The sequence below is a fragment of the Aptenodytes patagonicus genome, chromosome W (genome assembly GCF_965638725.1).
Source record: "Aptenodytes patagonicus chromosome W, bAptPat1.pri.cur, whole genome shotgun sequence".
In the NCBI taxonomy this organism is placed as follows: Eukaryota; Metazoa; Chordata; class Aves; order Sphenisciformes; family Spheniscidae; genus Aptenodytes; species Aptenodytes patagonicus.
Genome location: NC_134981.1, coordinates 16,010,275 through 16,031,907, shown reverse-complemented (window position 1 = coordinate 16,031,907; position 21,633 = coordinate 16,010,275).

Genomic DNA, 21,633 nt, shown 5'->3' with positions numbered 1-21,633 from the left:
CCTTCTCTCTAAACTGGAGACGTATGGATTTGATGGGTGGACTGTCCGGTGGGTGAGGAATTGGTTGGATGGTCGCATCCAGAGGGTAGTGGTCAACGGCTCAATGTCCAGATGGAGATTGGTGACGAGTGGCGTCCCGCAGGGGTCCGTATTGGGACTGGTAGTGTTTAATATCTTCATCAATGACATGGACAGTGGGATCGAGTGCACCCTCAGCAAGTTTGCAGATGACACCAAGCTGAGTGGTGCGGTTGTCACGCCAGAGGGACGGGATGCCATCCAGAGGGACCTGGACAAGCTCAAGAAGTGGGCCCGTGTGAACCTCATGAGGTTCAACAAGGCCAAGTGCAAGGTCCTGCACCTGGGTCGGGGCAACCCCCGGTATCAGTACAGGCTGGGGGATGAAGGGATTGAGAGCAGCCCTGCCGAGAAGGACTTGGGGGTACTGGTGGAGGAAAAGCTGGACATGAGCCGGCAATGTGCGCTCGCAGCCCAGAAGGCCAACTGTATCCTGGGCTGCATCAAAAGAAGCGTGGCCAGCAGGTCGAGGGAAGTGATTCTGCCCCTCTACTCTGCTCTGGTGAGACCCCACCTGGAGCACTGCGTCCAGCTCTGGAGCCCTCAGCATAAGAAAGACACAGACCTGTTGGAGCGGGTCCAGAGGAGGGCCACGAAAATAATCAGGGGGATGGAACACCTCTCCTATGAAGAAAGGCTGAGAGAGTTGGGGTTGTTCAGCCTGGAGACGAGAAGGCTTTGGGGAGACCTCATTGCAGCCTATGAGTACTTAAAGGGGGCTTATAAGAAAGGTGGCGGCAAACTTTTAGCAGGGCCTGTTGCGACAGGACAAGGGGTAATGGCTTTAAACTAAAGGGGGGTAGATTTAGACTAGATATAAGGAAGACATTTTTTCCGCTGAGGGTGGTGAAACACTGGAACAGGTTGCCCAGAGAGGTGGTGGATGCCCCATCCCTGGAAACATTCAAGGTCAGGCTGGACGGGGCTCTGAGCATCCTGATCTAGTTGAAGATGTCCCTGCTCGTTGCAGGGGGGTTGGACTAGATGACCTTTAGAGGTCCCTTCTCAGCCCAAACTATTCTATGATTCTATAAAATAAGGACATCATTTATACTACATGAGAATGATAGAAAATGTGATCAGTTTGCCTGGAATACATTGCTTGTGTTTGGAATAGGCTGTTAAAGGAAAGTGTTCGTACTGTATTCAGTGTTCTTCTTTATATAATTGGCCATTGCTTCAGCTTTCTTAAGTTTTTTGTCAGGCCCTAGATGACTAAACCTGCTCCACAGCCAGGCAGTGCATCAGAAAAACCCTCCACCCTTTATCTCACCTCATTTTTTGATTGGTTCAGATCCAAAGAATTGAAATTGGGTTACTGGAGTGAAGTGAGGAAAGCTAGCAATGATTCATAGAGCTGATTAAATTCAGATTTCCCCAGTCTGGAAAGACACTAGAGTGGACTCAGATTCACTAGATGAGTCAAAGAGAGCAGAATCCAAAATATTATTTCTTAACTGAATTTATTGTTTACAAATGTGGCTGTTTACTCGAATCCTGTTCAGGTTTTGGCCTAACGCACAGCTCATGCTAAGGCCTGATGTATGCTGGGAGCAGTGCCATTAGGTCAAAGCGGGAGCAACACGTAGGCAGGATATGATGGACAGGAAGAGATAAGGGTCATTCTGCAGCCATTGTCACCTGCAGCTTGCTGTCTCCTGCAGCCATCATCCCTGTATATTAACTGCCTGGCAGTTTCTTCAGAATCCGCTAACTTATGGAAATGGTATAGACCAAACTTCCAAGCTGGAAGGTATAAATACGTCAGTTTACCCAAAAAGCTTTTGAAGCGGATTCAACAGCAGCCAGACTGCTGGGGTTTTTGGTATGATACAAGGGACGCCTGCACTGTGATGGAGGAGGAAGAATGAGCACTCACACCATTGGCTAGATAACTATTTTGCTCATAGGCACACAAATTAGAAGTTAGGAATTAGAGAACCTGTGAGTTAGAGAATTCATGTATTAATGAAGTAATGAATTAGTGAATTCACATGTTAGACTAGTCTGTACAAAGGGGATTGAGCCCTTGTTTGATGTGGTGGTGGTGGTGGGGGTGGTAATGAGCTCATAAAATAACATTTAATTTACAGAGTATGTTGTCTTGCAAAGTTGAGAGATCCAAACGGACTGTGACAATGAAAAATGTGCGTCTTAAGCTCTAGAGGCTACATGAGACATGCAAACTCCCCTGTATGAGATGAATTACCTCTTTCATCTGTCTTCATTCAGTACCTTCAGCAATCAATAGTTTACCCACATGCAGCCTTATATGGTTTCTTTAGATCCTTGTTTGTAATTGAGCTGTGAAAAGCTATTTTATGGCACACAAATTCCCAGACATTTTGTTTGGATATCAAAACAAAAAAAAAATGTTTGTTCGTGCTTTCAGTTTTACTTCTGAATTATTTTTAAAATTATATTTTTGATAGAAATAAGCAAAAAGCAAAACCTGAAGCAAACCATGCAATCAAAAAGTACTGGTACTTCTTTTTCTTCCCCTTCATATTGAGAATAGCTTGAATAATGTGCTGCAAGGAAAACAGATCCATTCCTTTCAGGAACATTTGTCAAATTCAGCATGCCTTAATTCTATGCAGACTTAATTCTATTCTTTATTCACAGAAAAAATAACCCAACTTTTCAGGGTAATGAATGTCAACAATTAGAAATCCGCAAAATCTTTCCATAAGCAAATCTGAAAAGATGAGCCTAGCTTATTGTTTCACTACCAACATGACACTTACTCATGGATGCCAAAAGGTTTGCAAAGCTGAGTATACTCAGGCACAGTTTATTAGAAATCTTGGCCAAGCTTTGAATGGATATGAACAGATTCATTGTGTCGGAAACCATGTTAATTAAATTAGCTTTTTATTTGAAATGAGGCAAGCAAGACACTCAGATAAATTATGCTTTCAATTGTTTGGGTCAGCAAAACTTTAATGAATAGACAGTAAACAACCCAAGCAGGAGTACGTACGAATGAAATACTGTGAACTGAAATACACTTTATTCCTATCTTGAACTATAACCTATATCAAATCTGAACAGTAATGTTGAAACAGATGCTACTTTTCAGATAAAAAAAGAAAGATGAGGGCTTAGACTTAAGTAGCTTGCAGCCTAATGACCAGTCGCTAAAAACAGTATTGCTATTGTACATCCTTACTTCTAAACTGGTGCAACCACTTAGCTTCATTTATGTTGCAAATAGATTTTAGGCTACGTGCCAGAATACCTAAATACCAGAACTAAAACTGACAGAAGAGACCATGCTGAGCCTGACTTCCAGCATAAGAAAGCCTACAGATTTTCACCAGCTACTTCCTTCTGTGCAAAATATTATTTTAGCAGTTTGTACTGCCTGACCTTAAGAAACCTGTCAAAACGAGAGGGGAGAATTGTCATATATGAAAATTACTTGCTCTGATTTTCAAACACATCAAACATCCAAAAGAAACCATGGATACAGGGCACTTCAAATTATCAAGCTGTTTAATATTTGTAACGAAAATTAAGATACTATGACACTAACAAGAAAAAGTCAGAAAAGTTTAGTTCTGATCCACCAGTCTCAACTTATGCTACTGAATTTGATCATCTTTTTTTCTCCCATATCATGAATTTCAGCTTTGATCTAGACTTCTTTTGCATGCTTTTGTTGGCCTGTGACACAATGTTATTTAAAAGTTGGCTTTTGTATCTGACTGAGGTTCAGCAAGTGTTGGCCCAGTTCTGTTTTGTCAGTAATCATGAGTGAAAATAATGTGAGAAAAACTTTGCAATGTCATTTCCTGTGATCCAGCAAAATCCAGGTTTTGGTAAATTCAATTTGGGATCATGTTATCTAAACACAAGTTATTCAGATGAATTTGGGTTTGATTTGAACCAGTGAGTCCACCTTTAAATTCTGAGTGCCCGAAGTGGTGGTCTTTGATCTACAAATCAAATATGTCAATGGACAAACTTAAGTGAGGGGATGCTCAAATCCTCCCACTAGTCTGGCATTCATTCAGGCACCTGAAAAGAAATTATTCAAATACAAAGGAACTACCATGTGAATACTGCTTCTGCACAGTATCTGCATATGCTGTCTTGCATTTTTATTGAAACTGCAAACATAAACAAGTGTGAGAAAGCAGGTGCTATTTTCCTCTCTCTTTTACACATCAGTTTTTCCCAGGAGTAAGCTCTGTGCACTAGTGGCCAAAGTAAGACATTCCTCACAGACACTTAAAAAAAAAAAAAATCCTGGACTTTTGATCCAAATTTCATTGTGGGGCAGAATATTTAAATAAGAGACAGAAAGCAAAAGCCATGTGATTCTTAATGTCCTTAAGAGCATTTGAGGTAACTATAATGTACTAAAAAAAATTAAACTATAAAGCTGTGTCAGTTATTGTTCACAAATTTGCAGTCTGTACAGAATACAGAACACGTGTCTTTTGAGTTATATCCGACTTTCAATAATTTATCTACATTGACTTACTAACTCTTTTTCAAGGATATCTGTACTGTGCAAAACAAAAATAAAGACTTTGGGTGACACTTCAGACCACAAATAAAATATAAAATATTTAAATCATTAATAATAACCACTATTATTAAAGCAACCATTGATGTGTACTGAAAAGTGCTGTAAATAATGCACTGCCTTCAGTGGGATTACTCACAGTGTTAAGTTATGTGACCAAAAACCCTGAGACATAATATGCCAGTGAGTTCCCACTCTACTCAGCGCTTGTCAGGCTACACCTGGAGTACTGTGTTCAGTTCTGGTCCCCACAGTTCAAAAAAGATGCAGACAGACTGAAGAGGGTCCAAAGGAGGGCCATGAAGATGGTCAAAGGGCTGGAGAGCCTGCCCTATGAGGAAGGGGGGGGGACCTCATCACAGGATTCCAGTACTTAAAAGGGCGACTACAAAGAGGACGGAGGCTCTCTCTTCACAAGGAGCCACATGGAGAAGACAAGGGGCAATGGGTACAAGTTGCACCAGGAGAGGTTTCATCTTGACATAAGAAAGACATTTTTTACAGTGAGAACAATCATTCACTGGAACAACTTTCCCAGGGACGTGGTAGAGTCCCCATCACTGGAGGTTTTCAAGATGTGATTGGACAGGGTGCTAGATAATCTCATCTAGGCTCCCTTTCCCATGAAAAGTTGGACCAGATGATCTTTCAAGGTCCTTTCCAACCTGGGCTGTTCTATATTTCTATAATTCTATGATTTCATATTTCTGTAGACAAGAATCAGGTAAAATTCAGCCTGTCAGGCAACAATAATTAATTCCTGATAGCTGTACCCAGATTGTCTTTGCTTTGACCCACCACCAATCGCAATCAGTGTCACATCATTAATGCAAGCTGCAGTATTCAGAAGTATTACTCCATTGCAAACATAAAAGCCTGATTGGAATTAATGACATTTGTGCTTCTTTGATACACCTGAAAATCTTATATCCAGATATTGAAACTCAAAGTTCAACATGATCACATTTTCTACTGTTAAAAAGGCCTAAGAGGACAAATCAAATTTCAAAATATCAAAAAAACTTAACAAACTGCTCTCCCCCTGCAAAACTAAACAGTTTGGGAAAAAATATTGCCAATGGTGTATAAAGAAAATATGACAAAACTGCAAATGACAAAAAATGAGTATGACTCAAAAACGTGTTGTTTTTAATATATTTTAAAATCAGCCTTCCAAAATGGCTCACAAAATATTTGATTAATTGATTTTTTATTCTAAATATTGCCTTATTAAAGACATCATAAATATTTTAAATTAATTGGAACCAGAAAGACATTGGTGAAATCATGAAAGCAATAAAATGATGGATCTGTAATGATTAAGCTGTTCAAAAGTCTCCCAGAGCCTAACGCCCTCCCTGTTTTCACAATCACACACCGCACTGCATCAAGGTGCTACGTCAAACCACTTCCTAATAAAGTTTGATATCCCGCAAGTACTCCCCCACTCATCATCGTTGGCACTGAGATGGACTAAACCTGGTTGTAAAAGTCCGTCATGTAGATGCTCACATACCTGAGAGTCGGGCCACTGAAGAACATCAAAACAACCAGCAGGTGGATCAGGCTGCTAAGATTGAAGTGGCTCAGGTGGATCTGGACTGGCAACAGAAGGGTGAATTATTTCTAGCTCGGTGGGCCCATGACACCTCAGGTCACCAAGGAAGAGATGCAACATACAGATGGGCTCGTGATCGAGGGGTGGACTTGACCATGGACACTATTGCGCAGGTTATCCATGAATGGGAAACATGCGCTGCAATCAAGCAAGCCAAGCGGTTAAAGCCTCTCTGCTATGGAGGACGATGGCTGAAATATCAATATGGGGAGGCCTGGCAGATCGATTATATCACACTCCCACAAACCCGCCAAGGCAAGCGCCACGTGCTTACAATGGTGGAGGCAACCACCGGATGGCTGGAAACATATCCCGTGCCCCATGCCACTGCCCGGAACACTATCCTGGGCCTTGAAAAGCAAGTCCTATGGCGACATGGCACCCCAGAAAGAATTGAGTCAGACAACGGGACTCATTTCCGAAACAACCTCATAGACCCCTGGGCCAAAGAGCACGGCATTGAGTGGGTGTATCACATCCCCTGTCATGCACCAGCCTCTGGGAAAATCGAACGATACAATGGACTGTTAAAGACTACGCTGAGAGCAATGGGTGGCGGGACATTCAAACATTGGGATACGCATTTAGCAAAGGCCACCTGGTTAGTCAACACGAGGGGATCTGCCAATTGAGCAGGCCCTGCCCAGTCAGAACTTTTACGTACTGTAGACGGGAATAAAGTCCCTGTAGTGCACATAAAAAATATGTTGGGGAAAACAGTTTGGGTTATTCCTGCCTCGGGCAGAGGCAAACCCATCTGTGGGATTGCTTTTGCTCAAGGACCTGGGTGCACTTGGTGGATAATGCGGAAGGATGGGGAAGTCCGATGTGTACCTCAAGGGGATTTGATTTTGGGTGAGAATAGCCAATGATCTGAATTATGTGATGTTAAGTACTAATTATAGTTATAATAGTTATACTAATCATACTAATAATATTATATGCTATACTAATGATATTACAATAAGAATCACCCAGACTAATGAAGAATAACTTCAATGAAACCAAGCAAAGCACAGTGATGATGGTACCAGAACTGACTTCAACATGAAACAATCCAACACCACATACCATCTCCATTTTTCCTGCCCTGGAAGATTATTACGACAGATGGAGCCTGAAGTCATGGACTAAACGAACCCACCGAACGTTTTAGAGGGATGGCCCACAGACTAAGGGAATGATACCTCTGTGTGTGTGTGTGTATATATATATAAAAAAAAAAAGGGGGTGGTGATTAATGAAAATGTACTGGAAAATGTGAGACTTGAGCATGACGCAGATGGTATAGAATAAGGGGTGGATATTGTCCTGGTTTCGGCAGGGATAGAGTTAATTTCCTTCCTAGTAGCTGGTACAGTGCTGTGTTTTGGATTTAGGATGAGAACAAAGTTGATAATGCACGGATGTTTTAGTTGTTGCTAGGTAGTGCTTACACTAGCCAAGGACTTTTCAGTTTCCCATACTCTACCGACTGAGAAGGCTGGAGGTGCACAAGAAGCTGGGAGGGGGCACAGCCAAACTGGCCAAAGGGACATTCCATACCATGCTCAGTACATAAACTGGGGAAAGCTGGCCGGGGGGGGCCGCTGCTCAGGGACTGGCTGGGCATCGGTTGGCGGGTGGTGAGCAATTGTACTGTGCATCACTTGCTTTGTGTATTGTTATTATTATCATCATATTATTATTATCATTTTATTTCAATTATTAAACTGTTTTTATCTCAACCAACGAATTTTTGTCACTTGTGCTCTTCCAATTCTCTCCCCCATCCCACCGGGGGTGGGGGGAGTGAGCGAGCGGCTGCGTGGTGCTCAGTTGCCGACTGAGGTTAAACCATGACAGTAGCTGAAAAGTCCTTGACTAGTGTAAGCACTACTTAGCAACAACTAAAACATCGGTGTGTTATCAACATTATTCTCATCCTAAATGCAAAACACAGCACTGTACCAGCTACTAGAAAGAAAATTAACTCTATCCCAGCCGAAACCAGGACACATATCATCTAAGTAATAATAAATCAATAGGAAAGGAGCATTAATCATTTTGTGATTTCTAAATCTGTTAAAATTTATTGATAGTATAATTTTTTGTTACTCATCTCTGATATAATTTGCTTTTCTCTTTATGTCTATATGCAAAGTAGACAGAGCACATCTTTCTTAAATACTGTTTCAAATTGATGGATTTTGCAAGTGGTATTGAGAATACATATGTGGAATAAACTTACTAAAATATTTCATGCCTGAAAGCATGATTAAATACAGCTACTGATATTTCCATTTGATGTCTGTCTTGAGAAATACCTTTCTGATATAAAAGTGATATATAAATTATCAGTGTATTATGTTTCCTTTGTGTTTAATTGCTTGCAAAATTTTGGCATTAATGAAGTATTTAAATAGCAAGATTTTCTCTAAACTGCTAATTTTCCCTAATGCAAATGTTGAATTCTTTACAAACATAGAAACAATTTTATTTGATATGAAACTGTATAATATGGTTATGAAAGGGTTAAATCCCTGACAATCCCTGGCTAAAGCCTTGCTGTGATACACAAAAAGCTTTATTTGTATTTTTCTTAGCTTCACCTGCATAGTTTTAGTTATTTGTCGAGTAGAGTTGATGGTGGGACATTTCGAAACATGTAATTTCTTGCCTGACAAGAGTAAACAGGCCTTTAGCTAGCTCGTTAAGCTTCCTGTGACAGTCACTGATAGCAGGAACTCAGGACAATTGTGTCAAGATAAGTGCCAAAAAACTAGTTTAAACTGACCCCCTTGTAACATCCCGGAGTCGAAGGACTGTTAAGCTAATTCAATGACTATATATGGAGAAAGGAAGCCCAAAGTTCGACTAGCGGACAGAGTGAGGAAGACTATGGACGACCACCGGAGGGTGAAAAGACCCTAACCCTAATTTTACTGCGCATGCTTGGACTATGTAAATGAATTCCGGGAACTCATCACCATAAGACTACCCTTTCCAGGAAATCTGATAAATCTGTATGATTTTTCTGTATATAACCCGATGTGCTTTGCTAACCCGTTGGAGCACTCGTGGCGGAGCTATCCCCAGTGCTGCCCAGCGCTGTATTAAAGAATGCCTGCTTAATAACAAACTAGTTGTTACTGAGTTATGTATCTCGGAAAACCATCCCGATCGAGCCTCTTCCTATGAGGAGCGTCGGAAGGTGCGGGCTTGGTACCGAAAAAATTAAAAGAAAAAGAAAAAAAGGCAGACAGTAAAGACACTACAAAAATATAGAAAGTAGCAATAAGTGAAAGGGTATAGGAAAAAAAAACAAACAAGGAAACATGTCTCAAATATAAGCAGGGTTTTGTTATATATCATATGGTCAGAGCGCCCACAATACCTTACAGGTTTATATAAGGCAAAGGATTCTCGATATAAAGAGAATTTTTTCATACTTTGACAAAACATTGAAAGAAAATGTTATAAAGAACAGAGCAGAGATCTGTATTCAGAAATAAGATGTCTGAGGAGAATTTGTGTCTTAAACACTATATTTTTCAAACTTTTAAAGTTGAATCCTCCCTATTTGCATTGACAGTTTGGATAATCCAGTTATTTGCAACTGCAAATGTACATCACTGCTGCATTTGGCTAGGCAGACATCAACCTGACATCCTTCACAATAGTTGGAAAAAAGGAAAAATAAACTAAAATTAAGAAAATTAGTTACAAAACGTAAATTAAAGCTTTCATTAGGGCAGAAAAACATCTTTGTAATATATACCTTGAATGGAAACATGCTAAGTAGAGAAATTTATAGCTGCTATTATTTAGAATGAAGTGGGCATGGAATAAAATGCAAAATTTTTGCTTCAAGTACGCTGGCCCCTACTTAAACAAAGAATAAAGATCACCATAGATTGATGGAAGGTAAAGCTCAAAATATAGATAGGTTCATTTCTTCTGAAAGTAAAGGAAAAAACTGTTTTCCTATTCTTAAAACAGTAATGAAATATAAAAAGTGCTTCTACTACATCAACTACAATGAACAGGACTTTGAAAAGCATGAGAAACAGCCAAAGTGCCCAGTGCGTTCACTGAAAAAGTGGGAAACTCATGTTCAGATGTGCACTGTCTTGCACTAGGTTCTTTTCACGTTCTGCTTTGCATCCCCAGTGAGGGACCTTGTTATGCACGAAAAGCAGGTGCAGATCCCTCAGGGCCGAGGCATGACACTCAGCAAGTGAAAGCTTTGGCTTTAATGAAAGCATAGCGTTACCATGGTGGGAGCCCCGGGACACCGATGCTAATCAAATGGGGACCTGACGCAGTGGAGCCATGCTAGGGAGTGAAGCTCAAGGGAAAGCACAGCAGGGGTGGATAATAAAACTTGCACTGATTAACATATCATACATATGCAATGTCTTGTTTTGCTCATTAGCGAACTCTGATGTAATGCAGGTACTGTTGTCTGAATTCCGAGATACGCAGCTGGCCATCACGTTGGTGCCCGTGAAGGGGTATTTGCAGATGGGGGGGGAAGCGAACTATCCTGGGTTAACAGGACAACGAGATAAGATGTGCTTGGGACTCTACATACTCGGATAGGGGAGGCGAATTATCCTGGGTTACCGTAACAAAGTCTTCTCGCACCCTACAGACCTAATCTTTAGTTCATTCACCATCACGCTTCCCTCTCTGGTGCCTTGGTTTGAATGAAATACAAAATATCTTAGACTTAGGAAATGTGTTCCCCAAAAGAACTTTTTTGTAAACTTGAAAGATTCCCACAAAGTTTTGATTTCCACAAATTGGAATCTGTTGATTAATCATTCTCATGTTAAAGCTTCTAACCAGCTCTACCTGTGCATGTTCACTGCCAGTTTGTTTCAATAGCCATAGAACTGTACTTGATATGTTGTTATTCAATAGGAATATAGTTGGTGATATACACTAAAAAGTGTTGGATTGCACTGGAATATATACACTGGAATATATATTCCAGAGAAACTTAACCCAATTAGCACACAAGACAAATCAGTTTTGTATTACTACTAGGTAGATGAAAAGCAGAACAAAATATGAACAAAGCTAAAAAGAATCATGGAATTATGCAGTTGCGACCTAGATAAACTCTTTTGTATATATTAATTCATAATGCATGCGATCTACAGCTCGAGCTGGGTGCCTCTCAAGAGGGACCCTGCCTGTCGATTGTTACCGGATCTTATAGTCTCTATAGGTTGCTTGATTTCCTGATGGCATTTCTGCTCATCCAATCCTGTTCACAGAGTCTGGGGTCTTTTCTTCTGATTCACTCTCACAGCCTCCAGGCACTCTTTTTGTCTGTGTCTTGAGACATTTCCTTATCTTTTGTTACAGAATATCCTGTAGTTAAAGTTTTACTTACACATCCTTACCTACCGGTTACATTTCCATAGATAAAAACAAAGGTTAAAGTACAATTCATGCGGCCTAAGGCTTCATTTACTTTAGTCACTAGTGCTAAGCTCTGGCACAAATTAGTCTCTCACTACAAAGCCTTTGTCAATATTCAGTACATCATAGAAATTTTCATGGTATTTTAAGCCAGACCTCTAAATTAGTCCATGAACTTCATTTATGTCTTCTATATCTGAGAAGTGTCATCATTAGACCTTCAAAAATCTTGTGTTAGTTTGGGAAAGAAGTGAGGAAAGCTATATATATGGGTATTTTCTGTCAAATGGTGCTATAAATTCCCATAACTCCTTTACATTTAAAGGACTTACATCAGCCAAGGATATGGCACAAAATGACCGCTCCTTAACACTTTGCTGGTGGAAAAACAATCATTTCTACAAGGTAGCTGAGTTTCTGAAGAATTCCAAAACCCCATAGGAAGCACCGCCTTCAGTGGCTTCTGTAGAATGAGAAACAACAGCTCATTGCAGGGGTATGCAGCCTTTGTTGAATTATAAAACGTATTTTCAGAAATTATAGTTTCACTGTTCTTTGGGGGGGGGGGTGAGAGAGAGAGGGTGGAGGGTTCTTTCCGGATCTCAGTAAGAAAGGCCCAGCAACAGAGGGTGTAATAAAATACCTGTATTAACAAGACAAAATAAAAAGGCAAATATAGATACCATTACTGATTCAGAATGAGAACATGCTGATGACACAAAACTAGGAGGAGTGGCTGATACGCCACTGGGAGGAACAACCCCAGGCACCAATATATGCTGGGGACCACCCAGCTGGAAAGCACTTTGGAGAAAAGGACCTGGGGGTCCTGGTGGACACCAAATTGAACATGAGCCAGCAATGAGCCCTTGCAGCAAAGACCAACGGCATTCTGGGCTGCATTAGATGGTAGTATTGCCAGCAGGTCGAGGGACGTGATACTTCCTCTCTCCTCAGCACCGGTGAGGCCACACCTGGAGTCCTGTGTCCAGTTCTGGGCTCCCCAGTACAAGAGAGAGAGCTACTGGAGAGAGTCCAACAAAGGGCCACTAAGATGATTAAGGGACTAGAGCATCTCTCCTATAAGGAAAGGTTGAGAGAGATGGGACTGTTCAGCCTAGAGAAGAGAAGGCTCAGGGGGGATCTTATCAATGTATATAAATACCTGAAGGGAGGGTGCAAAGAGGACGGAACCAGGTTCTTTTCAGTGGTGCCCAGTGATGGAACAAGCGGCAATGGGAACAAACTGAAACACAGGAGGTTCCGTCTGAACATCAGGAAAGACTTTTTTACTGTGAGGGTGACTGAGCACTGGAACAGTTTGCCCAGAGAGGTTGTGGAGATTGGAGATATTCAAAAGCCATCTGGACATAGTCCTGGGCAACCTGCTCTAGGTGGCCCTGCTTGAGCAGGGGGGTTGGACCAGATTATATTCGGAGGTCCCTTCCAACCTCAACTATTCTGTGATTTGTTGTAAAGCCGGTATTAGAACAGCACACATTTCACTATTTACCACTGCAAATAATTCTGTAGATAATTATTTTCTACACAAAGCCACTTTAAAACCTCTCGCGCTTTTAAACACTTAGCATTAGACAATTACTATTTCCTCTTCAGTCTTTAGCCTCTTAAGTCTTTGAACTCTTAAAACTAAAGTGTTCTGACAACTGTTATAAAACCACAGAACATTTTTAGCTCACTAGGTCACAAGTTTAAAAAAAGTGTTTTGCTAAATTTTTTTCTACTTGAAAATCATTTTAAGTAGTGAAGGGGTCCACCTTAGTCTTCAAACTGTAAGCATCCTTATCAAACAAGGTGAAACTTAGGATCCTGCATGGCATGTATATTTGCTACAACCTTATTTGCTTATACAAGAGCCATTGTATACTTTAGGAGAGAGAGAATGAAATACCTGGAAAAAGAATAGGGGAATAGTTGTGGGGCTTTTTGGTTTGCATGGGTTTGATTCTATAAATATAGAATAGAATAGAATAGAATAGAAAATAGAATATAGAATAGAAAATAGAATAGAGAATATAGAATAGAATATAGAATAGAATAGTTCAGTTGGAAGGGACCTACAATGATCATCTAGTCCAACTGCCTGACTACTTCAGGGCTGACCAAAAGCATGTTATTAAGGGCATTATCCAAATGCCTCTTAAACACTGACAGGCTTGGGGCATCGACCGCCTCTCTAGGAAGCCTGTTCCAGTGTTTGATCACTCTCGATAATACCAATGACATCATAGCTCTGGGAATGGACCAAGGCTTCCAGTTCATCCCGTTGAAGATTATCTTAAGTTTTACTGAATCTTTCTATGTTTGGTTGTGAAATAATCAACTATAAGAACATCTTGATCTTAATAAGTTAGTTTTTACGTTAGCGTTATGTATGGGTGCTGTGCTACTTGTTATCTGAGGCTGTGTTCCTTGAAGTCCCTATTCTCTGGACCCTCTAGACCATAACCACAGCCCCTGGGTTCTATTGTATATGGGATGAGTTATTTGACAACCTGGCAAGGTAGATATCTAGCTGGCCAACTTGGCAACAAAACTTACTTTTAAGGTGTCCTGAAGTGAACTGCCTTCATTATAATACTAAAAAACACACCCACAGGTCAAGAAGACCCTTGCCCAGGTGAAGACCCTTCCCCCGCGCAAGCGTAGTAACAGAAGAGAATGACACAACAGATAATTATAATTATATGTAAATCACTAACCAATCATTGTAACTGGGAGTGCACTACCTTGTAATTCTTGTGTATAAATGTAACGGTGATCTAGCCATAGGTGTGCTTGATTTGTGGAAATTCCACCTTGCACCCGGCGCCGCAATAAAGAATGCCTGCTTTCTAAAACTCCAAATTGAGTCTTAGGGAGTTCACCATCTGCCGGTTTGGGTAACAATCCTGTTTGTTTCTCATACTGTGTGTGTTGGTGTACAAGCATTTCAGATGTACTCCTAAGCCCTCCGTGCTCCCTGGAGCAGCGTAAATGCTCCCATTAGCATTGCCACCCTCAGGGGATGCCACGCCAACCCTTGGTTTACCTTCAGCTCTCCTGTCGGTATCCCCTTGAAAGGGTTAAATCCCTGACAATCCCTGGCTAAAACCTTGCTGTGATACACAAAAAGCTTTATTTGTATTTTTCTTAGCTTCACCTGCATAGTTTTAGTTATTTGTCGAGTAGAGTTGATGGTGGGACATTTCGAAACATGTAATTTCTTGCCTGACAAGAGTAAACAGGCCTTTAGCTAGCTCGTTAAGCTTCCTGTGACAGTCACTGATAGCAGGAACTCAGGACAATTGTGTCAAGATAAGTGCCAAAAAACTAGTTTAAACTGACCCCCTTGTAACATCCCGGAGTCGAAGGACTGTTAAGCTAATTCAATGACTATATATGGAGAAAGGAAGCCCAAAGTTCGACTAGCGGACAGAGTGAGGAAGACTATGGACGACCACCGGAGGGTGAAAAGACCCTAACCCTAATTTTACTGCGCATGCTTGGACTATGTAAATGAATTCCGGGAACTCATCACCATAAGACTACCCTTTCCAGGAAATCTGATAAATCTGTATGATTTTTCTGTATATAACCCGATGTGCTTTGCTAACCCGTTGGAGCACTCGTGGCGGAGCTATCCCCAGTGCTGCCCAGCGCTGTATTAAAGAATGCCTGCTTAATAACAAACTAGTTGTTACTGAGTTATGTATCTCGGAAAACCATCCCGATCGAGCCTCTTCCTATGAGGAGCGTCGGAAGGTGCGGGCTTGGTACCGAAAAAATTAAAAGAAAAAGAAAAAAAGGCAGACAGTAAAGACACTACAAAAATATAGAAAGTAGCAATAAGTGAAAGGGTATAGGAAAAAAAAACAAACAAGGAAACATGTCTCAAATATAAGCAGGGTTTTGTTATATATCATATGGTCAGAGCGCCCACAATACCTTACAGGTTTATATAAGGCAAAGGATTCTCGATATAAAGAGAATTTTTTCATACTTTGACAAAACATTGAAAGAAAATGTTATAAAGAACAGAGCAGAGATCTGTATTCAGAAATAAGATGTCTGAGGAGAATTTGTGTCTTAAACACTATATTTTTCAAACTTTTAAAGTTGAATCCTCCCTATTTGCATTGACAGTTTGGATAATCCAGTTATTTGCAACTGCAAATGTACATCACTGCTGCATTTGGCTAGGCAGACATCAACCTGACATCCTTCACAATAGTTGGAAAAAAGGAAAAATAAACTAAAATTAAGAAAATTAGTTACAAAACGTAAATTAAAGCTTTCATTAGGGCAGAAAAACATCTTTGTAATATATACCTTGAATGGAAACATGCTAAGTAGAGAAATTTATAGCTGCTATTATTTAGAATGAAGTGGGCATGGAATAAAATGCAAAATTTTTGCTTCAAGTACGCTGGCCCCTACTTAAACAAAGAATAAAGATCACCATAGATTGATGGAAGGTAAAGCTCAAAATATAGATAGGTTCATTTCTTCTGAAAGTAAAGGAAAAAACTGTTTTCCTATTCTTAAAACAGTAATGAAATATAAAAAGTGCTTCTACTACATCAACTACAATGAACAGGACTTTGAAAAGCATGAGAAACAGCCAAAGTGCCCAGTGCGTTCACTGAAAAAGTGGGAAACTCATGTTCAGATGTGCACTGTCTTGCACTAGGTTCTTTTCACGTTCTGCTTTGCATCCCCAGTGAGGGACCTTGTTATGCACGAAAAGCAGGTGCAGATCCCTCAGGGCCGAGGCATGACACTCAGCAAGTGAAAGCTTTGGCTTTAATGAAAGCATAGCGTTACCATGGTGGGAGCCCCGGGACACCGATGCTAATCAAATGGGGACCTGACGCAGTGGAGCCATGCTAGGGAGTGAAGCTCAAGGGAAAGCACAGCAGGGGTGGATAATAAAACTTGCACTGATTAACATATCATACATATGCAATGTCTTGTTTTGCTCATTAGCGAACTCTGATGTAATGCAGGTACTGTTGTCTGAATTCCGAGATACGCAGCTGGCCATCACGTTGGTGCCCGTGAAGGGGTATTTGCAGATGGGGGGGGAAGCGAACTATCCTGGGTTAACAGGACAACGAGATAAGATGTGCTTGGGACTCTACATACTCGGATAGGGGAGGCGAATTATCCTGGGTTACCGTAACAAAGTCTTCTCGCACCCTACAGACCTAATCTTTAGTTCATTCACCATCACGCTTCCCTCTCTGGTGCCTTGGTTTGAATGAAATACAAAATATCTTAGACTTAGGAAATGTGTTCCCCAAAAGAACTTTTTTGTAAACTTGAAAGATTCCCACAAAGTTTTGATTTCCACAAATTGGAATCTGTTGATTAATCATTCTCATGTTAAAGCTTCTAACCAGCTCTACCTGTGCATGTTCACTGCCAGTTTGTTTCAATAGCCATAGAACTGTACTTGATATGTTGTTATTCAATAGGAATATAGTTGGTGATATACACTAAAAAGTGTTGGATTGCACTGGAATATATACACTGGAATATATATTCCAGAGAAACTTAACCCAATTAGCACACAAGACAAATCAGTTTTGTATTACTACTAGGTAGATGAAAAGCAGAACAAAATATGAACAAAGCTAAAAAGAATCATGGAATTATGCAGTTGCGACCTAGATAAACTCTTTTGTATATATTAATTCATAATGCATGCGATCTACAGCTCGAGCTGGGTGCCTCTCAAGAGGGACCCTGCCTGTCGATTGTTACCGGATCTTATAGTCTCTATAGGTTGCTTGATTTCCTGATGGCATTTCTGCTCATCCAATCCTGTTCACAGAGTCTGGGGTCTTTTCTTCTGATTCACTCTCACAGCCTCCAGGCACTCTTTTTGTCTGTGTCTTGAGACATTTCCTTATCTTTTGTTACAGAATATCCTGTAGTTAAAGTTTTACTTACACATCCTTACCTACCGGTTACATTTCCATAGATAAAAACAAAGGTTAAAGTACAATTCATGCGGCCTAAGGCTTCATTTACTTTAGTCACTAGTGCTAAGCTCTGGCACAAATTAGTCTCTCACTACAAAGCCTTTGTCAATATTCAGTACATCATAGAAATTTTCATGGTATTTTAAGCCAGACCTCTAAATTAGTCCATGAACTTCATTTATGTCTTCTATATCTGAGAAGTGTCATCATTAGACCTTCAAAAATCTTGTGTTAGTTTGGGAAAGAAGTGAGGAAAGCTATATATATGGGTATTTTCTGTCAAATGGTGCTATAAATTCCCATAACTCCTTTACATTTAAAGGACTTACATCAGCCAAGGATATGGCACAAAATGACCGCTCCTTAACACTTTGCTGGTGGAAAAACAATCATTTCTACAAGGTAGCTGAGTTTCTGAAGAATTCCAAAACCCCATAGGAAGCACCGCCTTCAGTGGCTTCTGTAGAATGAGAAACAACAGCTCATTGCAGGGGTATGCAGCCTTTGTTGAATTATAAAACGTATTTTCAGAAATTATAGTTTCACTGTTCTTTGGGGGGGGGGGTGAGAGAGAGAGGGTGGAGGGTTCTTTCCGGATCTCAGTAAGAAAGGCCCAGCAACAGAGGGTGTAATAAAATACCTGTATTAACAAGACAAAATAAAAAGGCAAATATAGATACCATTACTGATTCAGAATGAGAACATGCTGATGACACAAAACTAGGAGGAGTGGCTGATACGCCACTGGGAGGAACAACCCCAGGCACCAATATATGCTGGGGACCACCCAGCTGGAAAGCACTTTGGAGAAAAGGACCTGGGGGTCCTGGTGGACACCAAATTGAACATGAGCCAGCAATGAGCCCTTGCAGCAAAGACCAACGGCATTCTGGGCTGCATTAGATGGTAGTATTGCCAGCAGGTCGAGGGACGTGATACTTCCTCTCTCCTCAGCACCGGTGAGGCCACACCTGGAGTCCTGTGTCCAGTTCTGGGCTCCCCAGTACAAGAGAGAGAGCTACTGGAGAGAGTCCAACAAAGGGCCACTAAGATGATTAAGGGACTAGAGCATCTCTCCTATAAGGAAAGGTTGAGAGAGATGGGACTGTTCAGCCTAGAGAAGAGAAGGCTCAGGGGGGATCTTATCAATGTATATAAATACCTGAAGGGAGGGTGCAAAGAGGACGGAACCAGGTTCTTTTCAGTGGTGCCCAGTGATGGAACAAGCGGCAATGGGAACAAACTGAAACACAGGAGGTTCCGTCTGAACATCAGGAAAGACTTTTTTACTGTGAGGGTGACTGAGCACTGGAACAGTTTGCCCAGAGAGGTTGTGGAGATTGGAGATATTCAAAAGCCATCTGGACATAGTCCTGGGCAACCTGCTCTAGGTGGCCCTGCTTGAGCAGGGGGGTTGGACCAGATTATATTCGGAGGTCCCTTCCAACCTCAACTATTCTGTGATTTGTTGTAAAGCCGGTATTAGAACAGCACACATTTCACTATTTACCACTGCAAATAATTCTGTAGATAATTATTTTCTACACAAAGCCACTTTAAAACCTCTCGCGCTTTTAAACACTTAGCATTAGACAATTACTATTTCCTCTTCAGTCTTTAGCCTCTTAAGTCTTTGAACTCTTAAAACTAAAGTGTTCTGACAACTGTTATAAAACCACAGAACATTTTTAGCTCACTAGGTCACAAGTTTAAAAAAAGTGTTTTGCTAAATTTTTTTCTACTTGAAAATCATTTTAAGTAGTGAAGGGGTCCACCTTAGTCTTCAAACTGTAAGCATCCTTATCAAACAAGGTGAAACTTAGGATCCTGCATGGCATGTATATTTGCTACAACCTTATTTGCTTATACAAGAGCCATTGTATACTTTAGGAGAGAGAGAATGAAATACCTGGAAAAAGAATAGGGGAATAGTTGTGGGGCTTTTTGGTTTGCATGGGTTTGATTCTATAAATATAGAATAGAATAGAATAGAATAGAAAATAGAATATAGAATAGAAAATAGAATAGAGAATATAGAATAGAATATAGAATAGAATAGTTCAGTTGGAAGGGACCTACAATGATCATCTAGTCCAACTGCCTGACTACTTCAGGGCTGACCAAAAGCATGTTATTAAGGGCATTATCCAAATGCCTCTTAAACACTGACAGGCTTGGGGCATCGACCGCCTCTCTAGGAAGCCTGTTCCAGTGTTTGATCACTCTCGATAATACCAATGACATCATAGCTCTGGGAATGGACCAAGGCTTCCAGTTCATCCCGTTGAAGATTATCTTAAGTTTTACTGAATCTTTCTATGTTTGGTTGTGAAATAATCAACTATAAGAACATCTTGATCTTAATAAGTTAGTTTTTACGTTAGCGTTATGTATGGGTGCTGTGCTACTTGTTATCTGAGGCTGTGTTCCTTGAAGTCCCTATTCTCTGGACCCTCTAGACCATAACCACAGCCCCTGGGTTCTATTGTATATGGGATGAGTTATTTGACAACCTGGCAAGGTAGATATCTAGCTGGCCAACTTGGCAACAAAACTTACTTTTAAGGTGTCCTGAAGTGAACTGCCTTCATTATAATACTAAAAAACACACCCACAGGTCAAGAAGACCCTTGCCCAGGTGAAGACCCTTCCCCCGCGCAAGCGTAGTAACAGAAGAGAATGACACAACAGATAATTATAATTATATGTAAATCACTAACCAATCATTGTAACTGGGAGTGCACTACCTTGTAATTCTTGTGTATAAATGTAACGGTGATCTAGCCATAGGTGTGCTTGATTTGTGGAAATTCCACCTTGCACCCGGCGCCGCAATAAAGAATGCCTGCTTTCTAAAACTCCAAATTGAGTCTTAGGGAGTTCACCATCTGCCGGTTTGGGTAACAATCCTGTTTGTTTCTCATACTGTGTGTGTTGGTGTACAAGCATTTCAGATGTACTCCTAAGCCCTCCGTGCTCCCTGGAGCAGCGTAAATGCTCCCATTAGCATTGCCACCCTCAGGGGATGCCACGCCAACCCTTGGTTTACCTTCAGCTCTCCTGTCGGTATCCCCTTGAAAGGGTTAAATCCCTGACAATCCCTGGCTAAAACCTTGCTGTGATACACAAAAAGCTTTATTTGTATTTTTCTTAGCTTCACCTGCATAGTTTTAGTTATTTGTCGAGTAGAGTTGATGGTGGGACATTTCGAAACATGTAATTTCTTGCCTGACAAGAGTAAACAGGCCTTTAGCTAGCTCGTTAAGCTTCCTGTGACAGTCACTGATAGCAGGAACTCAGGACAATTGTGTCAAGATAAGTGCCAAAAAACTAGTTTAAACTGACCCCCTTGTAACATCCCGGAGTCGAAGGACTGTTAAGCTAATTCAATGACTATATATGGAGAAAGGAAGCCCAAAGTTCGACTAGCGGACAGAGTGAGGAAGACTATGGACGACCACCGGAGGGTGAAAAGACCCTAACCCTAATTTTACTGCGCATGCTTGGACTATGTAAATGAATTCCGGGAACTCATCACCATAAGACTACCCTTTCCAGGAAATCTGATAAATCTGTATGATTTTTCTGTATATAACCCGATGTGCTTTGCTAACCCGTTGGAGCACTCGTGGCGGAGCTATCCCCAGTGCTGCCCAGCGCTGTATTAAAGAATGCCTGCTTAATAACAAACTAGTTGTTACTGAGTTATGTATCTCGGAAAACCATCCCGATCGAGCCTCTTCCTATGAGGAGCGTCGGAAGGTGCGGGCTTGGTACCGAAAAAATTAAAAGAAAAAGAAAAAAAGGCAGACAGTAAAGACACTACAAAAATATAGAAAGTAGCAATAAGTGAAAGGGTATAGGAAAAAAAAACAAACAAGGAAACATGTCTCAAATATAAGCAGGGTTTTGTTATATATCATATGGTCAGAGCGCCCACAATACCTTACAGGTTTATATAAGGCAAAGGATTCTCGATATAAAGAGAATTTTTT